We start from the raw sequence: 5,801 nt of genomic DNA, 5'->3' as shown, positions 1-5,801 counted from the left end.
GTGTCCGGCAGATTTCAGAGCTCCGGAATGGTGAAAAAGAACCGGTGAGAGGGCGAATCCGGCTTCTCTCTGCCGGGCGAGGACCACCGCAGGCGGCAAGGGACGTCTGCCAGGAGACGGCGCTGCGGGCAGGCTTTAAAAGTGCATGGGGTTTTGGCCTCGGCGAAAGTCGAAAAAATTTTGCGGTCGGAGCTGTCTGCCCCGGCCGGGGAAGGCTCACCGCCGGCGGCTGCCAACCCCTGGCTTGCCCGCTGGATGCCCTTTCGGAGGCTGCTGAAAAAGAACTGTCAGGCGGGCACCTCTCGGAAGAACCGCAGACCAAAACGACCGGTAAAAATTTTGGGCGATCCGACCCTCAGTGCACCTTCGGCGGCAGAGAAAAGCAACAAAAACACCGGTCAAAGAAGGGAGGTTTTGGTCGACTCTGCCTGGTTTTTGCACAAAGTCAGATCCGTAATGCCAGCGGGACTGAGTCGCTTTTGCGTGCCGTGGTCCTGGAGGCCTGCTCGGACAGAGCGGTCCTTCGGGTCCCGCGGGAAGGGGCATTTCATGTTCCTCTGCGGGAGGTGGTCCATTTTCTGCGGGAAATGGCGAGCCCCATCGGCTACAAGAGTGTGTAGGTCCCGCTCAACAGTCTACGTCCTTAACCATCGGGGACTTTGTAGATTTTGGCAGAAATCGCCCCCCGCAGGTCCTAGCGGGAGGTCTCCGCGGCGGAGGCCGGAGAGGGCGCGAGGTGAGCGGCATGGTATGACTGGGTTCGTGCCGCTCACTGGTACCCGGAGCGTGGCGCCCTCCGGGTAAAAGGCTAGCCGGGGCGAGTAGGTGGGTTGACGGGCGCATAAGCCACGCCGTCCCCGCCGTACAAGGTGCCGGTGGCCTGGCGAACCACCGGCGTAAGGCCAGCCAGGGCGGACCGCGGGCAGAGGGCGCATAAGCCACGCTCTCTCTCCATCCCACCAGAACAAGCGAAAAATTTTCAAAGTGTGGGAGAACCGGCGACCCGACCGGTGGCACTCTGCCTCTCGCTGCCGCCCTCCTGGAAGCGTCCTCGGTCACTCGGTGTCCGGCAGATTTCAGAGCTCCGGAATGGTGAAAAAGAACCGGAGAGGGGGCGACTCCGGCTTCTCTCTGCCGGGCGAGGACCACCGCAGGCGGCAAGGGACGTCTGACAGGAGACGGCGCTGCGGGCAGGCTTTAAAAGTGCATGGGGTTTTGGCCTCGGCGAAAGTCGAAAAAATTTTGCGGTCGGAGCCGTCTGCCCCGGCCGGGGAAGGCTCACCGCCGGCGGCTGCCAACCCCTGGCTTGCCCGCTGGATGGCCTTTCGGAGGCTGCTGAAAAAGAACTGTCAGGCGGGCACCTCTCGGAAGAACCGCAGACCAAAACGACCGGTAAAAATTTTGGGCGATCCGACCCTCAGTGCACCTTCGGCGGCAGAGAAAAGCATCAAAAATACCGGTCAAAGAAGCGAGGTTTTGGTCGACTCTGCCAGGTTTTTGCACAAAGTGTTGGCATCGTGCGGCGTCGCGCTTTGCCGTACCGTATCCCCAATGGAGCGGCGCCCGGCGGGGTAGGCTAGCCATGTGAGGTCGAGGGCGGGAGGACGGGACGTAAGCCAGGCCGTTCTCCACAAGAAATTCCGGACGCGGAGACCCCTTCTCCGCCCTACGGTCCCCAATGGGGTGGCGCCCGGCGGGTGAGGCTAGCCATGGGAGGACGGGACGTAAGCCAGGCCGTTCTCCACAAGAAATTCCGTACGCGGAGACCCCTTCTCCGCCCTACGGTCCCCAATGGGGTGGCGCCCGGCGGGTGAGGCTAGCCATGTGAGGTCGAGGGCGGGAGGACGGGACGTAAGCCAGGCCGTTCTCCACAAGTAAATTCCGGACGCGGAGACCCCTTCTCCGCCCTACGGTCCCCAATGGGGTGGCGCCCGGCGGGTGAGGCTAGCCATGTGAGGTCGAGGGCGGGAGGACGGGACGTAAGCCAGGCCGTTCTCCACAAGTAAATTCCGGACGCGGAGACCCCTTCTCCGCCCTACGGTCCCAATGGGGTGGCTCCCGGCGGGTGAGGCTAGCCATGTGAGGTCGAGGGCGGGAGGACGGGACGCAAGCCAGGCCGTTCTCCACAAACTCCCAGCGGTAGAGTCTCGGCTCTCCGCTCTTTTGATCGATCTGACACAGCGCGATCCGGCGGGGCAGGGCACTTTGCTCGGTCAGGGGTATTGGCCCCGGCCGGTTTATGGTAAAGCGTTCCTTAGCCTCAGTCTTGGTCGCGCATCAATCCCCCGCTCCCGTGAGCGGCTGTCGTCCTCTGCCTAAGGTTGTGTAGCGCGGTGCCAGTGTGGTCCTCGCACGGCCCCGCTCCTGCCACAGCGGTAGGACTCTCTGCTTCGGCTGAGGTTTGCTACGAAGCGTATGGAACGGGCGTACTCCACCGTACCGTGGGTGGGGGGCGGCGGCGTTGGCGGCGGCAGCGTCCAGCGCGGAGCTCCGGCTCCCGCGGCAGCGCCTCGCCTAGTGTCCCTCGGGCAAGTCCAATCGCCCCCCGGCCCGGTCGGAGAGCGCAGACACACCTCTGTGTCCACGGTTTATTTCCGCAGCACGAAAAGGGACGGCTCCCGCCTGCTCCTCGCGGCGGCGACGAGGCTTAGACCCACCGTGGCGTATCCGCGGTAGGTATGCTCGTCGGTCGGAGGAGCGGTTGCGGTCGAGTGGTCCCCAGTGTACCCTGTTAGCGCTGCCCGCCTACGCCTGAAGAGCTGCGGACCGAGAAAAAGGTTCGCTCCGCTGCTGACGGCGAAGCGCGCGGCACGCCGCGGAAGAGGAGAGGGAGCGGTCGCCCCCGGGCGGCTCCCCTCCGAGTCCGGCAGAAGCAGAGATTGTAGCGGAGGGGGGGGTTTCTAATTCCCCGGGCGTGTTATCCCCAGCGGTAGCCTTTGAACTCTTCAACCGCAAGCACGATCGCACGTTCACAGCACCCGTCACTAGGAGCCGGGCCAGAGGCGGGCGGCAGACGAAACCGACATGAGCGCTTAAGGGTATTGCACCCCCGGCGCCCAGACCCTGGAAATTGAGTCTGCCCCCAAAGCCCACCCGCGTCCTCCTTGGCGCTCCCGGAGTACATGGTCGTAGATGGGCCATCGGTCGCTAATGCCAAACTGCGTCCCAGGGGTGCGTCCCCTCTGACCAACGGCAGACCCATCCCTCTCGCCAATCCGCGGATCCCCGCCAGGTCCCGAACAGGGCTCGTCCTTTAGCGTTTCAAATGCGCCCTCCCCGCCATACGAGGGGTTGAGGACCGTAGCCTTCCCTTACGAGAGGCACCAGGGGTGCGCCTGCTCGAGGGCCCGGCCGTGGGCGTAACGCTTGGGCCGCCCGGGGGAGTCGGTAGACCATGGGAGACCAACACTCGCACACGAACGTTGCCCGTGCTTTTGTGGAAGAGAGCTTCTTGCGAGGTTGTCGCTGCGGTGGCGCCCGGACAAACCCTATCCCTAAAACTTCTGGGGAATTGGCGTCTAAGCCTGCACCCTGCACGGTATCCCTGCACCCACGAAGGGGGCCGTGGAAGGCTTGGGGTCGCGCCGGCGAAACCGACCGGATGCCCGGGGTACTGAACCCCCGGGGTCCCACCCTGGAAATTGAGCCGTCCGACCCCGCCACGTCTTCCTAGTGCCCTCCTTGGCTCCCCCGCCTGTGGGCATCGTTAGGGGCTGCGGTCATCAGCGCCGGCTAAGCTTCGGCAACACGGCCGACCCACCCCTTCGGCGCCTGGGGGTGCCTGGTCCCAGTCCGGGCCGTTCCGTAGGGGCGGCTATCCCTTACATGAGGGACTCGGTGCGTCCGCTCGGGCTGCGGGGCTCCGGCTCCGACAGCCGGGGAGCTGGTTTTGACCGCGGGCCTCCACGGGAACCGGCAGGGACCGGACTAGGCGTCAAGCCGAAAATAACCCCGGCACCCTCTGCTTCCAAAGCGAGGGGACCTTTGGCCGAGCGGGGGCACCGGAAGCCGAACCGACCCCAACCCCTCTTCCTACCCCAGGGCTGGGCTGACCAATCCCCTGATCGGGTCTAAAATGGAAGAAGGGGATTCGAGGGAAGGGGCTGGCGGAAGGCAGTTGCCCGACGGAGTAGGCGAAGGCCAGGCCGTTTCCGAGTCCCGAGCAGAGGAGGGCGAACTCGGCTCTTCATCGACCGACGGCGAGGCGAGGGCGGTGGCTGCCGCGGGGAAGACTCCATTGCTCGTCAGCGCGCTAGGAGCGGGGCCGACTGGCTGCTCGGGGTATGGCATCCCCGGGGGCCCACCCTGGAAATCTTCGCTCCTCAGCCGCTGCAGGTTATAAGGTCCCGCCGCGCGTAAGCGCTCAACTCTCCGACCCACGGATGTCGAGCCCATGGTGAGCCGGCCGTTTCGTACGGGGAAAAGGGGTCCTCTGGCCCCACATCGATCGAGGGGGTTTAGATCCGCGGAGGCACGCACCGCGAGGCGAATCGCTGCTTTTCCCCAAGAGGTTAACCTTCAAACCACCGAGTAGGTTCGGGGCAGGGCCGACAGTCTGCACTGGGGTATTGCATCCCTGGTGGGGCGACCCTGGAAATCTCTGCCCCTTTCCACTCTTTCGGTTGGGCCTCTCGTCGGGGCGAGCGTAAGTCGGCAAGCAGACGTGGGAAGAGGCTTCTTACCGGTGACACTCCCTTCGTGAGAGAGGCAGGTACTCGCCCCGGACCCCGGTCCAAATCTGCGCGGGCCGGACGGCCTCGGCCCTAGCCGAAGGCCGCTCCCGCGAAGCCAGGGAGCCGAAAAATAACCCCGACACCCTCCGCGACCTCGCGTGCTTCCAAAGCGAGGGGAAACTTTGGCCGAGCGGGGCACCCGAAGCCGAACCGACCCCAACCCCTCTTCTTACCCCAGGGCTGGGCTGACCAATCCCCTGATCGGGTCTAAAATGGAAGAAGGGGATTCGAGGGAAGGGGCTGGCGGAAGGCAGTTGCCCGACGGAGTAGGCGAAGGCCAGGCCGTTTCCAAATCCCGAGCCAGAGGAGGGCGAACGACGTTCTTCATCGACCGACGGCGAGGCTAGGGCGAGGGCGGTGGCTGCCGCGGGGAAGACTCCATTGCTTGCCAGCGTGCTAGGAGCGGGGCCGACAGGCTGCTCGGGGTATGGCATCCCCGGGGGCCCACCCTGGAAATCTTCGCTCCTCAGCCGCTGCAGGTTATAAGGTCCCGCCGCGCGTAAGCGCTCAACTCCCCGACCCACGGACGTCGAGCCCATGGTGAGCTGACAGTTTCGTACGGGGAAAAGGGGTCCTCTGGCCCCACATCGATCGAGGGGGTTTAGATCCGCGGAGGCACGCACCGCGAGGCGAATCGCTGCTTTTCCCCAAGAGGTTAACCTTCAAACCACCGAGTAGGTTCGGGGCAGGGCCGACTGTCTGCACTGGGGTATTGCATCCCTGGTGGGGCGACCCTGGAAATCTCTGCCCCTTTCCACTCTTTCGGTTGGGCCTCTCGTCGGGGCGAGCGTAAGTCGGCAAGCAGACGTGGGAAGAGGCTTCTTACCGGTGACACTCCCTTCGTGAGAGAGGCAGGTACTCGCCCCGCACCCCGGTCCAAATCTGCTCGGTCCGGCCGTCGTCGGCCCTAGCCGAAGGCCGCTCCCGCGAAGCCAGGCGATCCGAACCGAGGATCCGCGCGAGCCTTCTCCAAGCCCTCTGCCGGGCGCTGGTGTTGAAAGCGTAGCGGACCCTGTTCGCCGGAGCGATAGGAGCGGAGCACCGGTCCCGCAGGGTTGAAAGCTGGGT

The sequence above is a fragment of the Engystomops pustulosus genome, unplaced genomic scaffold (genome assembly GCF_040894005.1).
Source record: "Engystomops pustulosus unplaced genomic scaffold, aEngPut4.maternal MAT_SCAFFOLD_506, whole genome shotgun sequence".
In the NCBI taxonomy this organism is placed as follows: Eukaryota; Metazoa; Chordata; class Amphibia; order Anura; family Leptodactylidae; genus Engystomops; species Engystomops pustulosus.
This window is presented reverse-complemented; position numbering follows the sequence as displayed.